The sequence below is a fragment of the Grampus griseus genome, assembly GCF_964374135.1.
Source record: "Grampus griseus genome assembly, chromosome: 2".
NCBI lineage: Eukaryota > Metazoa > Chordata > Mammalia > Artiodactyla > Delphinidae > Grampus > Grampus griseus.
Genome location: NC_139018.1, coordinates 7,224,908 through 7,238,725, shown reverse-complemented (window position 1 = coordinate 7,238,725; position 13,818 = coordinate 7,224,908).

The window sequence follows — 13,818 nt, the reverse complement described above, 5'->3', positions numbered from 1 at the left end:
AGAGGACGGCTTTGGCTGGCTTCTAGCGTTCCAGGGTAAGCCCGGGATCACTGCCCTGCTAGAGAGGTCCATAATCAAGATGTTTAGCTGTCATGTCAGCCATCTGTGCCTGATGAAGGTTTCACATTACTCCTTTTTAGAACACACACACACACACACACACACACACACACACACATATGCATGCGTGCATATACACGGAGTCTACTTTTAAGGGAATGATTTTGATACATCTTCTAACTAACCAAAAGTAACATCTTGACAATTTCAATCGACTAATTATACACTCATGGTCATCTTGAAAGGTGCCCATTTGGGGTCTTTATGTCTTGACAACTGTAAGAGTCCTCAGCTGGAAATTTGGGATACAGACAGAGAATTTCAATGACTCTGACCTTAGGAAGTTGAGAGCCGTAATTTCCTCCCAAGGGGCCCGGTGGATCAGAGAGGAGCCCTGGAAGGATGAGGGTGGCTGCCTCCAGGGCTGGACTTGTTCTGCCCTGTGTCTGCCTGGAAACAATCAGGAAGAACCCAGTGATCTGCACCAGAAGGAAAAGAGTAACGCAGATGCCACAAATGTACGCATCTTAGAAATTTAAAATTGCCTGGGTTTGCTGCTTTCTTTTGTTTATGCTCTTTAATTGGAGACTCTTTTGTTTCTTTTCCCTCCTCTCCTTTCCCCTCCCCTCTTCCCTCTTCTCCTTCCGTTTCCTTTCTTTTTCTTTTTAACCTACATGAACGAACACTCCATCTTTCAAACCCACAAGGGGTGTTGTTTTGCTAACACGTGCTGAGGACTTATTTAAGGACTGATGATTTGCAGTTATCATTTCGGTGAATTTTTCCATGAACTCAAGAGACATCATCCCCATTTTACAAATGCAAAGCCTGAGTCCCAGAGAAATAAAATCACTTGCCCAAGTTCACTCAACTAGGAAATCACAGCTCCCTGAATAGACCCAGCTCTTTCTGACTGTCGAGCCCTCCCTGTGATGGGGTGTCTCTTGTTCTGCTTGACCTCTCCCAGCCCAGGCCAGAGCTAATGGAGGCTCTGCCATGGATGGGGCCAGGCCACTCCATCTGGGTTTAACTATGAGACCTGCAGTCTGGATAAAGTCGTTCAGGGGCGGCTCAGGCCTGACCTGGAACAAATTTCCAAAGCCAAAGCCAGCAGTTGGATGAGCTTGGATCTGGGCTCCAAATAAAGGCTTTCTCCACGTGGTGGCCCTGGTTTTTTGTGCTGTGGGGCTTCTGGGAAGGCCTGGGAGCAGGCTGCACAGACCAAGGGGAGCTCTTATTTTTCTAGGAGCAGGAAGGGAGCAAGAGCTAAGAGGGTCTGGCAGGTGGGAAGACTCAGGTGGGCTCCATCATGGCCATGCAAAAAGTCCCATTGCCAATATTGACATAGAGATTCTCTCCAAGATCCCATACCTCTCTTCTCAAGAGTGCAGGACCTCCATAGATATAAGTCGGGCAATGATTAGATCTCTCAGAACAGCATCTCTCTAGGATTAAGTTGCTGGATCTATAAATTAAGTATAGTCATGATTACCTAGGAGGATCATTTTGAGAATTAAATTGAAAACCTGTGCTAAGCCCTTAGCCCAGGGTCTCACTCATAATAGTGATGATGCTTTTTTTCCTTTTCTTCTTCAACAGTGATGACCATGCCAAGTTTGTGCTAGGTTAGGGTTGCCAGATAGAATACAGATGCCCAGTTATTTTTTTATTTTTTATTTTATTTTATTTTTTGCGGTACGCGGGCATCTCACTGTTGTGGCCTCTCCCATTGTGGAGCACAGGCTCTGGACGCACAGGCTCAGCGGCCATGGCTCACACGCTCAGCCGCTCCGCGACATGTGGGATCTTCCCAGACCGGGGCACGAACCCATGTTCCCTGCATCGGCAGGCGGACTCTCAACCACTGCGCCACCAGGGAAGCCCGGCCCAGTTAATTTTGAGTTTCAGATATTCAACAAAATATTTTAGCATAAGTATGCTCCTACTATGGCATGGGACATACTTATACTTTAAAAACTCATTGTTTATCTGATTTTTCAAAGTTAACAGGGTGCCCTGATGTAAATCTGTCCTTTCTAGGTGCTAGGGAGGCAAAAGTGGTGACTACAAGAGATGTTATCCTCACTGGTAAGGGGATGACACACAGCCTATTTTCCTTCTGTCCAAGGTTTCTCTCTTCCTCCTGAATCCTCTTTCTTTTCCACTTAATTCGTGAGTAAGCAGAGAGCTTTCACAGCCACTGGCTTTCTTGCAGGGCTCCTGCTGTAGACGCTACTGCTCCCTGCTGCCTTGGCTTTGCCTGGTCAGCCCTGCCACAGGCTGTATCCCTCCCTTAGAAATGGCCAGCTGCATGCCCCTGCCGGTTCATCACTAAGGCCAGCTCTTCTCCTGTCCTTTGGTGACTGTGACTCTGAAGGACAGGCCATCTTGACTCCCCACATGTCCTCAGGACCACGACCAGGGGAAGGTCCTACAAATTCCAAAAGGACCCACCGAAGGATGGCGTGTGGGCTGCCAGAGGATGCTAGGTGAGGTGGGCTGACGAATGGTCCCCCAAAGATGGCCCCATCCTAATTCCCAGAACCTATGAATGTTCCCTTACGTGGTGAAAGGGATTTTGCGGATGTGATTAAGAGAAGGATCTTGAGATGGGGAGATGATGCTGGGGGGATTAAATGTAATCTTGAGGATCTTTATAAGAGAGAGAGAGGCAAGAAAGTCAAAAGAGGGAGAAGGGGATGTGATGACGGAAGCCAAGGTTGAAGGTGGATGAAAGGGGCCACTAACCATTGAGTACAGGTCACCATTGGAAGCCAGAAAAGGCCAAAACAGTGGATTCTCCCCTAAACGCCCCATAAGGAACACCAGCCTGCTGACACCTTCATTTTAGACCTCTGACCTCCAGAACTATAAGGGAATCCATCTGTGTTGTTTTAAGCCACTAAGTTTTGGGTAATTTGTTAGAGCAGCTGCAAGACACTAATCCACTGGGGACTTCTGGAAGAAGGACGGCGTCCAGCCGAGGCTCTGCCCATGTTGGGCTGTGTGAAGGCAAGTGCTGTTCCTGGGACATGCCACCCATCACGTCAGCCCTCTGCTCAGCTTGGGGGCCAGGCAGATCCTGAACCTGGACTCACAAGGTGTCAGATCCCAGGCAGTTGAGATGGAGGCAATGCCTGTGCGGGGTTATTCCTGATGCTGTTCCCATCCACAGTGGTATCTCTGTTACTCTAGTATCCATTGACACTCACAGCACAGCTCTCTAGTCTATGAGTCTCAGAGAGGTGAAGCAAGAGACCTGGAATCACACAGTAAGCCAGGGGTCCAGGAGGAGTTTAATCCCAGGTCCGGAACATTCATCACAGCCGCACATCGGTGGCACGCTGCTTCTCCCAAGCCGTTCAGCTATCACCTCCCTTGCAGCTGAAAGGCAGTTTCTGACAAAGACTGCCACGTTTACATTTTGAGCTGCAGCTCAAGACCCCAGATCTTGCTCCAGGCCCCTGGGAATGAACGCTCCTGTGGTTTTCCTTGACTGGGGAATCTCACATGGAATGAGAGGCATGGGGCTCTGGCCCTGGAGAAAGAAAACTTTTTGATATGACCTTGACCCCATGCCCGCAAACCGGGAAGCTCATTCAGCCATCAGACCCCACTTTTCCTCCCTGAAGAAAGAGGTCAGTGTTCGCTGGCTGCAGAACCAGAAATGCCTTTGACGTGCACTGAACTTCAGCTAATAATCAGAACCAGGTTCGCGGGGCAGGGGGTAGAATGACAGGGTCGTTTTGACTTAAAAGAAACATTTTAACTTCACATTTGCCAAGTTAAAGAGAAAACCTCAGATTGCTTTTCCCCCAACACCCCTCTCCTCAAGCACCACCCTCACTCCGTCTATCTTTAATTTTGATTTGTAATATATAGGAAACCTAACCCATGGCTGTCACACTGAGTGTCATTTGGCTTCAGACTCAAACCACTGTGCAGTTTGGCCCCTGCTGGAGGGAGGCTGGATTGCAGGGGTGGCACTGATACTCTCTGGGTCCCCACTGATCGGCAACCGTTGAGTTTGTCAGAGCACCGTTCAAACCGTGCTTGGCTCAGACCTGGGTGAGTCATCCCCTTCCTTTGGGGAGCCTGGTGGCTTCTGTATGGACCTGGGGAGACAATGGGAGAAAACAGGGCTCATGCAAAGCTAAACCTTTTTTGCATTTCATGGTGGGTGTCATTGCTCAGGGCACCTCCCAAGTTACCATGCTGTTCTACACTTTTTCCTCTCTGCCTGGTAGAACCTTCTCAACCTTCCTGTCTCCGTGTAATATTATCATTGATGGATTGGGGTAATGGACGCAATTTGTCAAAGCCCATCCTGTGTTCAGGCTCTTTGGAACCCTCCCACACTGTCTCTGGCTGGACCATGTGTCTGGCTTTGGTGAATGAAATAGTAGCACATATGTTGCAGACAAAGACCTAAATTGAAGACCTATTAAGTGCTTGGCATTCGGGCTTGGCCCCTTGGAACTTTGTGCTTGACATGAAAACAGGCTTAGAGTAACCTGCTGGAGGGGAGGAGATGGAAGTCAGAGAGGTCCCAGTCACCCCAGACAAGGTCAACATACACCAGCCATGTTGGGTCAGCACACCCGTGTCCCCAGAATCATGAGCAAGCAATCCCTGCCCAGCCCAGAAGAAGTGCTGGCTTTGCGTCTGTGAACCTAAAGACATGTGGGCTAAGTGGCTGTTATCTCAAGTCAAAAAGTTCTGAGTTGGTTTATTATACAGCAAATCTAGATGATACACTTAGCCTAAGGCATTTACAGTGATTTGCCAGGCTGGGTCATTTGTTTCTCTTCTGTACTGTTTCACATTTGTACACTTTTTTGCACACTTATCTGACTCTCCAATTAAACTGGGAGCTCCATCAGAGCAGGTCCTGTATGTCTACAGGACACCGTTGCAATCCCATGGTCTCCAGCAGGGCATGGCACATGGTAGTTGCTCAATAAACACTTGTCAAATCAGTCAACAACTGAATAAGGAAATCAGATCTAGTTTTGAGCCCCAACTCTTCCAGTATTGCTTTGTCATTTTCACTCATGCTACTTAACTGCTCTGGACCTCAGTTTCCGCAACTATGAAACAGGGCTAACAATAGTCCTAGTGTCGCCGGGAGGGATAAAGGTGATATGTATAGCTACCTAAGCTTGTCCCAGCCCAAAACTCAGGGATGGCCGGGAGCACGTCCTAACAAAGGCAGTCTCAATGTTTTCTACGGGCTTGTTGATGTCATGTAATTCTCACAATAGATTCCTTTGGTCGCAATTTGCCAGCAGTGATTGTATATTCAAAGTGGAAAGTTTAACATTGAGACTGATCCCTGAACATACTGGTGTTTTGGTGCCTTTTGCTTTTCTTTCTACTTTGGGGAGATTTGGAACCCCAGAAGCCCACCCTACCAACACATCCACTGCTTCTCCTCCACCCCCTTAGATGTTCCTTTTATGGAGAAAAGTATCAAATTAATAAGAGAGAATCATGGAGAAGAAAAGGAGCCTTGAACACATATGTCATTCATTTACTCCAGAAAGAGGGACTGGGGTGAGCAAAGACCCAAAGCAAGAGGGATCCTACACTTACTTTAAAAGCTGAAATTAAATATGATTGGAGCTGAGGATGAGAGAGACCATTCTGGGATCTGAAGCCAGAGAGCTGGGCAGGGGACGGATCACCCAGGGCCTCATAGGTCATGTTAAATATTTTTCACTTTCTCCTTAGAGCTGTGGAAAGCTAATAAAAGGTTGTATAAAGATCCGTTTTAGTCCAAGTTTAAATCTGGCTCATGCGGCAGAGCCAGTGGCCAGGACGCTTAAGAACAACTGCCACTAAGTCTGGTGTTGTTTTGCGTCCCTGATCCGCTGTGGACAGTGTGAGCCATTTGAACTATTCTGTGTGGGCTGTTTGCAACACTCGCAGTCGTTTGCGAATGATTCACGGGAGCCTCAAAGTGCGTGTAAGACGGGAGTAACAATGACAAAATCGGCACTGCAGGAAGGACAGCAGGTGGCACTTCCAGGACCTGCCCTGTGATATCACTGTTCTAAAGGCTTTGTAAGTGTTACCCATGAATCCATCTTGCTGACCTTAGACTGTGTGTGTGTGTGTGTGTGTGTGTGTGTGTGTGTACACGAACATGTGCAAGTGCACTGGGTGCTGCTCCAAGAGCAGTGTATGCATGAACTCATCTAACTCTCAAAACAATCCCAGGAGTTATTCACAATTGTTACCCTTGTAACACAGACTTGGAAACTAAGCCCAAGAGAAGGTCAGCATTTTGCCAAGGTCACTGTTTGCAACGCTGAGATCTCAGCAATCTGTCTCAAGAGCCTGTGCCCTTAGCCCCTAGCAGCATCACCTGAGCAGGAAATAACACGGCCACTCCCATTTTGCATAGAAGGGATGTAGGTACCCAGTCTTAGGGCTGGTCCATGGTGGAGCTGAGATTTGAACCCAGGGAGGCTGAAGGCAGACCAGGCTCTTGGTCACCACCGTATGTACTATTTTCATCATCGACATTTGCATGAACACATACAGGGATGAATGTCTCATGCATGTGTGTATATGTGGTACGTATTAGACTCTTTATTTTTCTGTATTTTATTTAGGTCCCTTGGAAAAACTCAATAGTGGAAGCTGTTACCATTTGCTGCCTGCAATAAGCCAGGAAGAACTGGAGTTAGAACCTGAATAGAAGATGTCACTTCCTGGTTCTTCCTGAAAATCACAAGCCTAGTAAGTTACAGAACTAGGCAAAACTCAACCCTAAGTGTACTACCCTCTCCTGTTTCTCCTATAGAAAAAAAAAAACAGGAAAAGAAAAGCTTGACTATCTACATATTAGGGCAGCTCTGTTGCTTTGCAAATTGGATTTTTTAAATATTCGTAATAAACATTCTGCAATGATCTACAACTCAGATTAGGGCTGCGTGAAAATGAGGCAGGGACGCATCATCAGTTGAGCAGCCAACAGGAGCAGTTGTGCAGCTGGGAGGTTCCTCCCACGTGCAGGGCAGGGTGAACTTTCCTGAGTCCCCAATTTACCACCTGGGTTTGCACAATAAGCTGTCCATGTTGCATCTAACCCTGCTTTCTCTCAGGCATATCCATAGGCACATAGGCACGTTCTCAAGTGCTGAGAAGTACGCAGAGAAGCAGTGGGGTGCCTCTTTTTTCCCAGACTCACAAAAGGAGGTCTGACAGTTTAGGCTTTCTTGGGAGGTCAGGGGGCTGACCTGGGCGGGGGGTGATTGTTTCTATGCGATGTCAGAGGTTAACTCTAGTTTTTTAAAGGGATGTTAATTGAACTACAAATCAGGCATGATCCTAGGGAGAGGGATGCACAGGGAGACCATGCTCATCTCTTGCCTCAAGGAATTTGGGCTGAGCTGCGGAAACTGATACAAAGGGAGGGGAGGTCTCAGACCAACACATACTCCCAGCAACTCTACAGCAGGCCAGGCATCAAGGGTCATGCATGCAAGGGCCATGAAAGGATCCCAGAGGATCTTGGCATTCGGGGAGGATGTTCTATTTTCTGTCCCTGCAGGAGGGCAGAGATACTTGGTTTTAAGTCTAAGAGTCTCCGTGGGCAATTATATTTTGGGGGAAAGAGACTACAGAGTCATCATTTGGGAACTTGCTCCTAAGCCCCCAGAGCTTCCTGAGACGGGGTTAGAGGACCATTGCTCTGCCAGAGGAGACGTCGTAGTAGAAGGAGCAGAGGACAGGAAGGCTCTCTTTTGTTTTGTCTCTTAGAATTCTCCTGGAAATCTTGAGAGGGGAGTGCTATCACTGGTCCCATCATCACAGTGGTGAAACAGATTCTTTTTTTAATGGGAGGCTTCTCAGCTGAAGCAGGATTCAGCAAGAGCCTGGGTAGTTCCAGAACCTTCCTTCATTTCTCTCTCCATCAAAAGTCTCCGTAAAAGACTCAGTAGGGTCCAGGAGCTGCAGCAGCAGCTTCACCATATCCATTCCGAGTGGGGTCCTTTTCATCTACAGCCCCCTTTGTGTTGCCCCTTTTGTGAAGCCTCAGCTTCTAGCCCCCTGGAAGCTTTGCACATGATGGGGCTCCTTTCTTTGGAGGTCTGTGGGGCAGCCCTGGGGCTCTCACGCTCCCAGCTCTCAGGGACCAGCAGAGAGCTGCTTCTTCCTGTCCCACTGGTTTCTGGGGCTCTCCCCTAACAAGACCCACAGTAGTTTGGCCTACTTTGGAGGTGAACAACCCAACAGACCCACGATGAGAGGAAGTGATAAGGGCAGCTGCCTCCGGGGCCCACGGCTTCCTCGTCTGCGGGAACCCAGGTTCTCACGGTGCCTGCAAGGCCCTGGCAGCTGGGCTGCAGCTCTGCCCTTCACAGTCAGCTAGCTTGGGGCAGCTGCCCTCTCTATGTCTGAGCCCTAGGTGACAGTGGCAGATAAAACAGAAAGGCCGCTGAGGACTGGTCTCTCCAGGCTGGCTTCTGAGAGGGACTTTACTGCCATCAGTGCAGGAGCTAACTGTCTCCATGTGGCCTTCCTGCCCACATCCAGGGGGTCCTCCTTCCCCTTAGAGGGCCAGGTGCCCTGAGCATGGACAGAAAGTGGACCAAAACCATTGTACTTCTCAAGTCTTTGCCAAAGGCTGGGTTCTCGTCTGAACACATCGGGGAACAGTCTTTCAAATACTTTTCACAACTCATAGCTAAAGCAGAGTTTCTCACCCTTGGCTCTACTGACATTGGGGCTCCGAGAATTCTTTATTGTGGGGCTGCCCTGAGCATTGCAGGATGTTTAGCTGCATCCTTTGCCTCCATCCCCTGGATTCCAGTAGCATCCCCACCCCCAGCTGTGACAACCAATCAGGTCTTCAGACATTACCCGATGTCCCTGGCTGAGAACTGCGAGGGACATCAACTCACTGAACACCATGCAGAAAGGATTCGTCTAAGATCCCACAGCTGAGACAAGAGGCAATCCAGGGTGTTTTGTTATTTTTACTTTGCTTTTCACACCACGTGCTACTTGAGTTCAGGAAGTCCTAACCTCTCTGAGTTGACGCCCTGAACTGTAAATGATATCACAGTTCTGTGCCTCTAGGGTGATCTCTGAGATCACATAGGACAATGGGTCCTCGATGTGCAAATGTAGGCGATGGGGCTGGGTTTGTGGTAGGTCCCTTTTCTTGCAATAGAAATACTCTTCTGAAAGAAAACGTGTGCCCGTGAGAACCCAGAAGCTCTGAACCTTGCCTGCATGTTAGAATCCCCTGGCAGCTTTGATGACTTACTGGGCCCTGGGGCAAGAGGGGCTGGTTTAATGGGTCCGGGTGGAACTTGGCATCAGCAGATCTTAAGAGCTCCCCAGGTAACCCAATGCTCAGCCAGGGTTGAGAAGGGCTCAGAATCCCGTCTAAAAACCAAAGTGACTCTAATGTCAAGTCCACCTGTTTCACATTTTAGGCAGGAAGGAGGAAGTCCAGTGAGAAGGAGACAAGGGAAATCTGTTCAGCTGTCACTTTCGGTGGGAATGTTTGACACAGATGATGCTGAGGAGGAAATAACTAGCCTAGATCTTTACTGCACTTTCTTTAGAATTTTCAAGTACTGACCTGAAATATTTACAAGTGAAACAAAATGAGTCCACTGCTGCTTAAAGGTAAGTGAAAAGAGATGAACTATGAACTTTAGGGCAAGTACTGTATGTAATTAAATACTTTATATATTTTCTTCAAATAAAGGCATGAAGAATTTTCTTAAGTGGGGACTAGGCAGAAAATGAGCTTCATTTTCCCTTCTTCCCTCGCCTTCCTCCTCTCCTCCTCCCCTCCCCCTCCTTCCCTTCTCCCTCCTCCTCCTCCCCCATCTCCGGATCCCCTTGTCCTCTTTCTCCCCTCCCCTCCCCTCCTCTGCCCCTCCTCCTCCCCTCCTCTTCCCCTCCCTCTCCCCTTCTTCCCTTCCCCCTCCTCCTCCTCCCCTCCCCCTCCTTCCCTTCCCCCTCCTTCTCCTCCCCCATCTCCCCTTTCCCCTCCTACTTTTCTCGTCCTCTTTCTCCTCTCCCCCTCCCCTCCTCTGCCCCTCCCCCTCCTACTCTTCTGTTCCTCTCCCTCCTCCTCCTCCCTCTTCACTTTTTTGTTCATCTTTTTTAACACCCATTTGCTTCTTTTGGCTTATTTTCCATCTAGAAGATACAAAATAAAGCTGCTCTTAATATCAGTAGCCAGTGTTGCCCACTGAAGCCCCTCTCTGGTTCTTTAATACATATGCACTGAGAGTTTACTAAATTAGAACCTATTAGAGAGCATTTGGTGTCATGCTCCTCTCATTTGATAATAAAAGCATGTTTCTATAACCTCAAATAATTCTTGGAAACATTATTTGATACCTACATACTCATTTCTCCTATGTCTGAATCTCTCTATCACATTTATTTTCCCTCTGTTCATCAGCTCCATTGTTCCCATATTCATAAAGAAAATACTACTTTAAATAAAGTTGAAGTAAGTGTCCTTCTCGATTTCCTCTGGAAACATTCCTGGAGGTAAAATTATTCGGACAAAATTGGATATTGGTGATGCCATGCTTCATGATGATTACAGATTGCTCTTTATAAAAGATGCTAACCCCCTTGGTGTGAGAAACTGAATCATCTGTCTTCAGCAACCCTGATTGATATCATTCAAATATTGACAATTAATTGTTGAAAAATAGTACCTGATTTTTTTCTTTTTTTGTTCAATTTGCCTCTTGGATTATTAGTGGTGATAAATATCAGTGGAGATACATGTTTATTAGTTTCTTAGACATCTTTTTGTTTGTAGATTTTTGTGTGAGTGTATTTTCTGTTTACTCTCTTTGCCTGGTTATATATTGGAATGCCTTTCTCTTAATTTATAACACCTCTTTTTAGATTAAAGATGTTAATATTATTTCCAAGTTTGTGTATACCTTTTACATTATCACTTGCTTTAGACAATATTTATTATTTCTTTTCTCTCTGACATTTAAGAGAAAAAATATACTCATGGGGAAAACAAATATAGAAATGTAAACTACAAAACAAAATATGTTTGAGCTCCACCAGAAATAATCACTATTACATTTTGGTGCAGCTCCAGCTACTGACAGGAATATAACCTTTTTTATTTTAGAATTGGAATTACATAGTAGATGTCATATTATAGTCTGTTTTTTGGGCATTTTCTTTGTTCACTCAATAGTCCTGTAAGACATGATATTTAATGGCTATCAACTCTTCCATTATATGTATGCAATATATCATTTCACACAGTTCTCATTTGTCGGGAATTCCAGATACTTCAAAATGTAATGGAGAATAAATACTGCTGCAGTGAGCACTCTTCCACATACTGAGCTCATCTAAATATTTCCCTTGGTTGTAGCCCTAGGAGTGGAATTGTTAAGTCCACAATCTGCCCATTTTGCAGACTATGATTTAAAAAGACTAAATTGTCTTTAAATAGAGTTGGGTCGAATCACCCTTTCACCTAAAGTTTATGAGGGCAGAAAAGCCTCATGAAAGGTGACAGAAATAGGGTTTAGAAGTTTTTGCACACTATGTGCTTCCCAGGTGTTCATTTAGTCCCCCTTTTTCTTTCCTTCAAGATGAACTCCTACACTATTGGTGGGAATGTAAACTGGTACAGCCACTATGGAGAACGATATGGAGGTTCTTTAAAAAACTAAAAATAGAGCTACCATAAGATCCAGCAATTTCATGCCTGGGCATATATCTGGAAAAGATGAAAACTCTAACTCAAACAGATAGATGCATCCCAATGTTCATAGTGGTATTATTTACAATAGCCAAGACTTGGAAGCAACCTAAATGTCCATTGACAGATGAATGGATAAAGGAGATGTGATGTGTGTGTGTGTGTGTGTGTGTGTGTGTATATATATATATATATATATATATATATATATATATAGAGAGAGAGAGAGAGAGAGAGAGAGAGAGAGAGAGAGAGAGAGAGAGAGAGAGAGAGAGAGAGGGACAATGGAATATTACTCAGCCATAAAAACAAATGAAATAATGCCATTTTCAGCAACATGGATAGACCTAGAGATTATCATATTAAGTGAAGTAAATTAGATAGAGAAAGAGAAATATTATATAATACTGCTTGTATGTGGAATCTAAAAAATATGATACAAATGAACTTATTTACAAACGAGAAATAGACTCATGGGCATAGAAAACAAACTTAGGGTTACCAAAGGGGAAAGTTGTGGGAGAAGGATAAATTAGGAGTTTGAGATTAACATACACACACTACTATATATAAAGTAGATAACCAACAAGGACCAGCACAGGGAACTCTACTCAGTATTCTGTTATAACCTATAAGGAAAAATAATCGGAAAATTATATATATATATATATATATATATATATATATATATATATATATATGTATATGTATATGTATAACTGAATCATTTTGCTGTATACCTGAAACTAACATAAAAGTGTAAATCAACTACACTTCAATTAAAAAAAAGAAAAAGATGAACTTCTGAACTCTTGTGAAGTTTCAAATCAAGCCTTTTGGGATTACGAAGTTAGTATTTGTAACTGTTTATTTTGTGGAGTGCACGACACCGTGGGGTATTGCTAGTTTAAACAACATGCAGGCTGACGTCTTTCCCCCAAGACCACTGTGGCTTTCCCTCTAGTTCTCTCCGTTAATCACGTTTTAGTAATTTCTTTACCAGCATCACACGTAGTGACAAGTCCCACACTGTGTCTGTCAGGGCCAGTTAGGGGGGACGACAGCTGATATTTTTCAAAGCGACAGGTCAATGTGGTGCTAGGACCAAGGTGTTCTGGGAGCAACAGCGTTCCAGGGGAGCCTGGGCATGTGGTTGGTTGGCAGGAGGAATGTTATGGGTATCTCGATGCTCTTGGTCAGCAGTGGCAAGAGGACTGAGTGTACTTATGCAGAGGGTGAAGATAGCAACCAAGATCGTCTTTTACTGAAAGGAAGGATTGTAGAGTCAGAGGCAGGAGTCTTACAAAATGAGATGTAAATTATTCTAAATATTAGCAACGATGCCCATCATAATGCTTGCTATAACTAGGCTCATGGTCGGCAAACTAAGGGTGTCAGGCTAATTCTGTCTGTTTATCTAAATAAAGTTTTATTGGAATGCGGCCATGCCTACTTGTTTGCATACCTGTCTATGGCTGCGTTCACATTCTAAGCGTGGAGATGAGTAGTTGTGACAGAGGCCAGATGATCCACTAAGATGAAAAGTGTGTTGTCCAACTGCTGGCCACTCAACCCTTCTGGACCAGGACTCCCTGAGAGCAGGGTCATGCCTTACTTATTCTTCTATAGCCAGCAGTATGGACCACAGGGAAGGTGCTCGAACAAAGCATAAAAGGAGGTGCCATAGCCAGTGGGGACATTGGCTGTGCAACAAGGTAGGAGGAGCAGCAGCCAGGGGACAGGCACACCGGGGCTGGAATCCTGATTCTGACCATGACTCACGGTGTTGCCTTGGGCAAGTCACTTCACCTCTCCTTCTCACCCTCTCCTCTCCTTTCTCACTGGAAACATGACAGGAAAAACTTCCTTGCAGGGTCATCTTAAAGCTTAGTAAGAAAGCAACATAAACAGAGTTTCTCTGTTCCTTAAGTTTGGAATCAAATGGAGCAGAAGACGTAGATATTTTTAGCTTATTTGTTTTTTATTCTCAAAATTTGGAGAGATGCATATTTTATCAGTACAAACGGTGG